The sequence below is a fragment of the Pteropus medius genome, unplaced genomic scaffold (assembly GCF_902729225.1).
Source record: "Pteropus medius unplaced genomic scaffold, Ma_sr-lr_union100, whole genome shotgun sequence".
Lineage (NCBI taxonomy): Eukaryota > Metazoa > Chordata > Mammalia > Chiroptera > Pteropodidae > Pteropus > Pteropus medius.
In genome coordinates, this window is record NW_024348304.1 from 3,740,375 (window position 1) to 3,750,283 (window position 9,909).

A 9,909-nucleotide genomic window follows, 5' to 3' on the forward strand; every position below is an offset into this window, starting at 1 on the left:
GTACTCCTGAGATACATTACACTTGGTCATCATTTATAATTTTTAATACATTTTTAAATAGATCTGTTAATATTTTTTTGAGGGTTTTTTGAATCGAAGTTCCTAAGAGATCTTGGTCTGTTGTTTTCATCTTTTGTACTGTCTTTTACTACTATGGAAATATGGCCCTGATTAAAGGAGCTGGAGTGTATTTCATTCTCTTCTATTTTCTGTGAAAACTGTGTTAAGATAAAATACTTTCTACTTAACAGAGAGTGAACAAGGAAGATAGAACTTCAGATAGAATGCAGCCTGGGAACTTTCTCTTTATAACCCTATTAGAAAATATAGCATCGCTTCAAATCTAGGGCTATCTATATGAATCTAAAACATTTTCATTATTATATCAATGAATTTTGATATTACTTTCCAGTAGAACACCTTTCGAAATTGCTCATCACAGACACACAGGTAATCCAGAAGGTTATGCATGATATTCCTTGATTTACTCCATGGAGTTAACTCTAAGTTCTGTTTTGCTAGAATCAGCTTTTTGTGAAAATTCAGAAATACTTTGTTTCTTCTTGCCTAGCTCCTCCCTCCTTAACTATTTCTATGAAACTCTTTTCATTTGTTTTTATTGTTGTTTTTGTTTTAATACCCTCTCTTCCTGCATACTGGTCCTGTCTCTAACCTACACAACCAAGGTCCTGTTCAGTATGCTTCGAATGCCATTTTGATTATATCTTAGGAAAAGACTAGAAGTCTTTCAGATTTCTTTAGAGTAGAGGAGATAAGACCAAACACACTGACTCTTGCTAACATTGGCCATCAGCCATAATGTACAGTTGATTATGAAACATAGTCTCAATTTCTACTCATCGCATCTCTAAGTATGTTACGGAGTGGTGGGGACACGTGCATGGAGAAGAAGTTATGAAGCTGTTTGAAATGAGCCAAAGAGAAAATAATGGTAGTGCAAAATAAATGAAAGAAAGAAATTAGAGCAGGAAGATTAAAACTTGAAATAACGGAGACACTGATACGGCTTCAGTGGCTGAGAAATAGTAGATGATCAATAAACATTTATTACATAAAGGACCATGAATAAGGAGAAAACAGCGTTATGGAGAGAACAGGCACACGAGGCATCGTTCAGTAAGGATGGCGAGTTTGGGGTCTAACAGGATATGCGAAGTGAAAGATGAACCTTTCCAAAGGTCACAGTGAGGGGTTGAGTCTCGGGATTAAAGTGGTACTAGACTCAAAAAACTGTAAGAGGACAAAATGATAATTTAATCTGTGCTATGCCACATATGATCTACAGACAACCTGCAGCGGCAGACGCGGGAGCTCATTAAAAATGTAGAAACTTAGTCCTACCTCCTTCACCCCCAAAACCTAGCGAATCAGAATTTATATGTAAGTAAGATCTTCGGATGAGTCATACACATTCAAATTTAAGAATCACTAATAGATGATTTATATAAGAAAAGATAATGTGATGGTACCAAACTTAAAACAATTCTTTGGCAAGAGCAAAACATGTATTATAAATTACTCGGCGACATGTTCAATAGCCCTGATGTCCAGGCCTTAACGTAAATTTTTTTTTTTTAAATTAAAAAAATAGAAAAACATTTGCAGAAAAAACTAATGGACAAATGAAAAGCAGGCTGGTAAGAGAGGATCCGTGGAGGACATGAAGTAGGAAGCGATGTTCCCTGTTGCCAGGTGGGTCCGCCCACCCCTGATGCAGACCCCCGGCGTCAGGCTACCTGCTTCACTTCTCGTGGAAGACTAACTGCAAAGTCCCTCCGTTTCTCTGATCAAGACCTATTTGTGCCTCTGGGTCTTGATGCTTCGGCAGCAGAAAGCCTCATTGTATCCTGCCCTATTAGGATTTAGCCGAGGAGGCTGTGCTAGGCCCTGCTGCTCGAAGTTCCCTTGATCATTCCTAATTGAAAGAGAAACTTTGCATTTATCGAGAGTGACTTTGGATGGAAATGGGAGCGCTGTCCAGACAGCAGGGATCTGGGGGCCAACCCACTCTGGGCAATTTTCTCTCCATGACTATGCAGAGACAGTCCGAGAACGGTTTTCTGTCACCTTGCAAGTTGTTATCTGTTAAGCAGGGGTGGGGAGTGGGGACATCCCTTGATGAGCCATACTCATTTTGTCACAGATTATTTCAAACTTCTCAGTTCATGTAGAGAAGTCACATGATTTTTGACACAAGAAAAAAATGGAGCACTTTCCTCTGGAGCAGGTGTCACAGTGAATGTCGCAAGATGCCAAATGCCCTTGAGGGCTGTGGAATTTGTGAGGGAAGAGAGGCACTTCCGTGTGAAACGCCGTGACACTGCGAGGCAAGTGAAGTTTTCTGAACAACAGCCCTGTCTGACATCCCTGTGGTGCGCCGGTGCTACGAGCCCACGGGGACCGTGATGCGACTGTGGTGCTGGTCATAGGTATTAGGGTGGCCGTGACATCAGACGCCCAGGTTGTCCGGCCTCGGGGTCGTTATCATGAGTTCCGGGTGCCGGAAAGTAAGATCGTAAAGCCATCTTGACACGGTGCAATTTATTTCAATAACCTTCAAATTCTCTAATGTGTGTGCTTTGAATATACGGATTTAATTTTTAGCAACCACTGACACACTAGATTTTATCGTGTACATAATGGCAGACTCTGGACAGGGTGAAGCCTGTGAGGACAACGACAACCCAGTTAAACTCCTACCATGACTGACTATATCACGGAACTTCTAGTAATATAACATATTAAAATGCAAATTATATTTTAAAAAGTAAGATGTATATTTGGATTTTTTGCAGACCGATGCAACGTCCTTTTTAAAAAATACTGATGTAACTGTACACTTCATTATGGTAGTAATTCACAAAACACAAAATCACACTTTTCATGCCTTTTCCACAATCTAGACTTGGGGACAGTAGTGGTAGAGCGATATAAAAAATAAAAACAGTTTTAATGTATTAGGTGCAAAAATCTAATTCAGAAAAGCCAATCTTTGGTATTAGCAGATAAATAAAACAGTGTTTTATGACAGCTAGAATCAAAATCAGCTAACACTTACTAAAAATTATATCCATATGTGCAATATCTAGCAAAGTAGCGCCTGGGTGAAAATAATTCTGAAAGTACTCAGTATATAAAAAAATTAAACCCTTTTTAATAAGGATCCGTGTTCAGAAGACATCTGGAAACTGCACTTGACTGGTAAACAGGTCGATCTAATTGCTCCTCCCTTAAGCCAGGGCTGAGGCAGGCAGCCCTCTGTCAACGCCTCTTCCTCTTACCTGCTCCCTTCCTCCTAGGAGATGCTGTTACAGGCATTTGACACAGATGCAGCCCGATTGGCCTGCACGTTATTATCTGGCTCTCTGGTCAGTGGGGAGACCGGGAAATTTATAGTCGCTACAAAGAATGTCCTTTAAATATGTTGTTCTATATTAATCAAGATATTATGAGCCACTCCGTCTGGGTTCAATAGTAATAGCCATGTAAAATATAACTCCACATTGAAAGAGATGATAAAGTTTTCATTAAGGCGATGGTTCATCTTTCACCTGCACACAATCAATCCGACGAGTTCAAATAAGCTCCTGAAGGTTCATCTTAGATATGGAAAAAAAAGCCGCTTCACATAAATATCCTAAAGATGACTGATATGGGATAATAAATGTTTGTTTCACAAGATTCACTGCTTTCCTCCTTTGGGACAGCTTGCAAAGGTCACAGTGGACGTGAAAATGGAAAAGACTAGAGACAATAAAATTGTGTTGGCCAAACATTTAGGCCAGTAGCTATTTCAACAAGCTTTTAAGTAACCAATTTCAATGACTCGGTGCCTCTAACTCTTCATTCTCATGCACTGAAGCTGTCAATAAACGGTGAAGAGCGGAATACCCTTAACGAAAACACTTTGAGACAAGAGTTTCTTTCTATAATTCCTATTGCATGCACGTGCACAGATGTGTCTGGTATTCTGTGCAAAAGATGCCCTTCAGTGCAGCACAAGGGCCTTTGTCCAATAGCAAAACGATTCTACTCTAAATATGAGAGTCCGCTGCACCTGTATGAGAAACAAACATGCATCTATTGATGTAGCGTCTACCTTCTCAATAAAACTCAGCTACTAATGCGTATCTGAATAATAGGCTTTACTGGTCAGAGATGTAATCACCACACCTTTCACAAAATAAATGAAAATATATAGCTGGGTTTTATAGTCACAAAAAGAGCTGTCCGGCACGGCAAATAGGAATAGAGTTCGAGTTCCAGAACAGGGAAAAAAAAAACAGCAAAATGTTGTAACTCTCCTGAGGGGCCATTTAATTTCTGCATCGATTTTAGAAAAAGCAGACTCATGGAATGAACAGTGCTGCCATGGTGTCTCCTAACGCATCAACTCATATATTTATCATTTTTCTTGTTTTGTTTCCAGTTGGAGGTTTCTTCAACTGAGCAAGCCGCCCGCCTGGCCCAACATCTGCAGAGATGGGATGGGGCACCCTGTCTGTTTGCCCTCCAGGTCTGTGATGCTGATACTGCCAAAGCTAAATGCAGGTCCGCTTGACGTGCCAAAGCTTGCACTAGGATTACTGGAGGTTGATTTATTTTCCCGAATCCAAATGTGACCCTGTTAGCGCTGTTTCTAAAACAAGAACTGGTCACAAGACACTTACTTGCTCTCAAGTCCGTGCCAATACCCGCGTTGAATCTGTACCGAACTGTACCCCAGAGACGTGGTGATGGCTGTGTCATTTGTATGTTGCTCAGAAGGGTGGCTCTGCTGCTAACTCCAGGTGAGTTCTGCTGGCCTGACCTCAAACGCACCTACAGCAGCTCCCAACATTTTTCTGTCGTGAAGTTATTGTTCTCTGAGCAACTTTACAGTTCTTATGATGGACCGAAGTTGTCCAGCCAAAGCTACAAGTGCTGATGTTTTCTGCAGCAGCCTTGACAAACCTTGAAAGGTTATATATGTAAATCTGCTTGAGTGGTGAGATCTGTTTCTAGCTCTTGCATCTGCTGTCTGTTTTGCTGCAGCGACACTGGAAACCGCCGAGCCACGATTGTGAAGTCGTCTGCAGAGCTCTATTTTCGTTTTGATGTCTGGGGAGTCATTTCTAGGTTCGGAAAACTATGTCTGCCTCATTTAACTCCTTAGCCATTTCTGTTTGCGTGTTGATGCCGAGGACACTTTTCACTCATCCACGGGCAGCCGATTGCAGAACTTGCTTTAAAGTTTTAATATCGTTTTATACTTTAATCATTGCTTTAAAAATTTCTTTTTGTATCTATGTCTCATCTTTCACAAATTTCTCAAGATTTTCCATATCCTGGCAAAGGACACGAGGAAGATTTTCATCCTCGGGTGCTTTCTCATCTTGTGATCACATCTCTCTTTTATCGCCCTTTTTATATTACCAGCTGTGAAAACCTGCACCACGCTGGTCTCTGGCCACAGTGGGAGAAGCCACCGCAGCCCCGAAATCGAGCCCCGAGCCTCCCGTCCAAGTTTTAACGTTGCATGTGTTCTCTGGAAAAGCCACCCTCCAAGACCAGCTAAGCCTGAGTGTAAGGACCCAGAGAACAGATGTTGATGCGGTTGTAGATTTGCTGTTCCACCCACATTTTTGGAAGTAAATCCCATGGACGCTCCTGGAGCTGAGCTCACAGCACATGAAGCGCTGAGCAGGCGTGGGAGGATGTCAGTGGCGCCGGCCTGGCCGCGGGGACGCAGGGCGCTAAGCTGGAGCCTGCTGGAGCCGCGGAGCTCGTGGCTGCCCTTCTAGGTTTATTCCGAAGTTATTGTCATTCCTGTTCTAGAGTGAGCCCGGGGGCAGGTTTGTATCCGAAAGCTCAGGAGGAGCAAACGTGGGTGTCGATGCTGCACAAGTGGAGGTCCAAGACGGAGCCCCTCGAGGCGGGGCTGGAACAGAACCTGGCCCTTGGGGCGGGAGGGCTGGGGAATTTACTCCCTGAATGGTTTCAGCTGGGGGACGTGGGGCGAGGGTGGTGGCACCAGGCTCCTCTGCCCCAGCTGTGGCTGTGGTGCTCGGACCCTAGCGTCAGGGTCCTGGCGGAGATGCCCAGCTGGGTGGGATCCCGCCGCAGGGGATCCGAGACTCAGGCCACGTGACTCCAGGCTCCCAGCGGCACGCGCTTTCAGACCCGGCCCGGCAGGCCCGGCCCGGCCACGACCTGGAACGCAGGCTGTTTTCATTGCGTATCATACTTTTCTAGGAAAAATCGAGCACCACTGTCCCCCGAACCTCAGAATCCCGGTCTTTAAAGCGGTAAGTACTGCCACACACAACAATGCTGCTGCTGCTGCATCTGTACGTAATTTTCTTTTTCAGTTCATGGCATATTTTCTACTGTCTCATAATGTTTTGAAGAAAGTTTTCTTGACGTTGAGTAATTTTCTTCCATTGTTTCCCCCATACTTCCGGTTTGCAGTAAGTTTTTTTTTTTTTTTTTTTGATCTCCTCACGTTCTTTACAGAAGTAATGTGAATAGACTTAAAGTCCACCTCTTAGTCACCGTTAACTATAAATGTCACCATTGTTTCCTGTCTGCCTTGCTGTTCCTTTCCCTTTCCACATATTATACACACACACACACACACACACACACATATATTTTAACAAATGGCTCTAGCACTTGATAATGAAATTTTATACGCAAATATCATTATCTATTATTAGTCTCCTTGGTCATGTAATTACAGAATTTTTTAAGTTATCTGTAGACATCAATGAGCTATTTTTCTTTGTAACCTATTAAAATTTTACTTGACAGATTGATAAACTACAAAAAGACTTTTGATATTTTTCCAAACAAGGACTTTGCAAACAATGCTTTAGCAATGTTAATGTGTCTCGATACCTTTACATATTTATTTTAAAAAGCATTATTTTTTTAATGAGCTTTGATGCTCGAAGCTTTAGATTTAGATGTCAGTTGCGAGTTGTGGTCTGGGGTCAATTTTTTTCTTCCTGAATTTCACTTTTTTCCTTCTACAAGATAATATCTAATATTCACCCGAAAGAGTTTTGAAAATATTAGATAATATTTGTAAAGTGTCCATCAAAGGGCTTGACATTTAAGACGAGCTCCATAAATTTATAATCCCTCCGTTCCTACCTTTTATGTAACTGAATCCCTCTTGAATCGCACTACCGTAATTTTTTGTTGTGAAACATAAAACTATACTATAGTACTCTCATAATATGGTGTTTTTTTTTCATTTTGTTTGTTTGTTTTAGTAAAAACCACCACATTTTTACGATGGAAAGTGTTTCATTCTTGGCTGTTTTTCTTTTCCTAATACAAAAGATTTCCATAAACTATTTCAATTTTCTTAGCTGTATAATATACTTCTTTTCCTAAAAAAAGATATTACATTTAAAGAGTTCACTGTAAAGCATGTAATTTAGGACATATTTTTTCCATCTGGCTATAGTATATTCTCTTTTCTAAATTTTAGTAAAAACTAATTAGATTAGCATTTATCTAATAAAAGTGAGTTTAGTAGCAAAAATGACACCCTAACAGAAATAAGAACAACTCTTAGTAGTCAAAGAATAGTTTGATTCGATTTAAGAGCACTGAGTATGTATCACCTGCCCTGCTCCAGGTTCAAGAGATGTCAATACAGAAAACAGAACAGCTTGTTCCTGTGACTCTTACATTCTAGTAGTGATGGGACATGGAAGATCAGCAGAGTCAACAGTGTCTCGAGTAGCAACGAGGGCTTTGAAGAAAAATAAGCTGGATGATAAAAATATGATGTGGTACCAGTGAGGCCAGAGTGTGGGTATAAACGGAAGCCAAATCCTTTTTGATATAAAAAATGAATGAAATAAGAATAACGATATGCAATGAGATTAAGTTTCAAGCAGAAGAAACGGCAAGGGCACAGGCCCCCAGATGGAAACGTGTTTTATGTGTTTGAGAAGCAGAAAAAAAAAAAAAAAAAAAGTCGTATGGCAAGGGGACATGAGGGGAGAGTATTAAGGGATGATATTGTGGAAACAGCAGGGCCCGCATCATGTAGGGCCCGGTAGGCCATCAACTGGGCTTTAGATTTTGTCCCATATGGAGAGCGTTTAGAGAATGCTGAGCAGAGTAGTTAGATCTTATTTGGGTTTAAAAAATCACTGCCATCTGTGTAGTTAATTGACTGTGAAGGAACAAGAATAAGAAGGGAAACTAGTTAGGGCAGAGGTCTCCAACCATTCTGGCCCCAGGGACCAGTGCTCCTATGAGAATCCAGTGCCTGATGATCTGAGGTGGAGCTGAGGCGGTGATGCCAGCGCTGGGGAGAGGCTATAGACATAGATGAAGTTTTGCTTGCTCGTCTCCTGCTGTGCAGCCCGGTTCCTAACAGGCCACTGTACCGGTCTGTGGAAAGTAGGAGGGTGTAAATAGGTTTTGAAGGTAGAATGAAAACATTTCTTCACGTGAGGCTGTACTTGAGGATGTGAGAGAAAGAGAGGATTTCCTGGGTGCCTGGAAGGAGGCACATAGTAGGAACGCCCTGGCTCAATTAACATGATAGTCTAGAAGGAGGCTGGGCTGGTAAAATAAAGCCACCCTCGACGTACCACCTTATCTGAATCACGCTTTTTTTGAATTGTAGCCTCTTTATTGCAAGAAGAAAAAAGAAAGGAAAAAGAAATAAAAAAGTAAGAAAAAGGAGAATGGAGAAACAGAGGAGAAAGAGAAAGGCGTTTGAAAGCTACTGTTTCAGAGCATCTGGTATTCAAAAACAGATATATAGCTAGTAACGATATTTTCTTGGTGGTGAGTTTTTCAATTAAACATAAAAAATGCATGACCCAAAAGTATAATCCATGGAAAACCATAGGCAAGTTACGCTTTTTGAAAATTAGAATTTTTGCTTCATAAAAGACACTGTTAAAAGAATAGAAAGACAAGCCACAGACTGGGAAGTAATAGTAGCAAAATACTTATCTGTTAAAGGACTCATATCCAATATATACAAAGCACTCTTAAAGTACAACAAGACGAAAATAAACAAACGTTTCTAAAAAGTGAGCAAACGATCAGAACAGACACTTCACCAAAGAAGATGTGCAGGTGACAAACGAGCACATGATAAGATGTTCAACATCATTATCATCAGAACATTGCAGGTTAAAATAACAAGCTATTACGATACATGTATTAGGATGGCTAAAATCCAAAATACTGGCAATATCAATTACCGGCAAGAATGCAGAGCAACAAAACTCTCATTCATGTCTGATGGGAATTCAAAACGATACGACTACTTCGGGAGAAAATTTGGCAGTTTCTTACAAATCTAAACATAATCTTACCATCTGATACAGCAGCCCTGGTCCTAGATTATTTACCTTACTGGTTTGAAAACATTTGTCCACCCAAAACCTTGTATGCTTTATTCATAATTGTCAAAAACTGAAAGCAACCGAGATATCCTTCATCGGTGCATGGATAAACTGTGCTATTCATACAATGGAATATTATTCAGCAAGAAAAACAAATGCTATCGAGCCATGGAGAGCAATGGGTGAATCTTAACTGCATGTCGTTGTGACGAAAGTCAGTTAGAAAAGGCTACGTAATCTATAATTCCAACTCTGTGACCCATGGAAAAGGCAAAATTATGACAGTGGTGAAAGATCAGTGGGTGCCAGGAGTCTGGAGTGGGGAGAAGGGAAGCGAAGTACTGGGAATTTCTTAGGGCAGTGAAGGTATTCCTACTGATACAGCAACGGTAGGCAGATGAAATTGTGCGTTTGTTAAAATCCATATAACTTTATGCCACAAAAAGTGAACCTTAATGTATGCAAATTTAAAAAAATATATATTTTTTAGATTGGGGGATCCCAAGGTGAAATGAAGAAA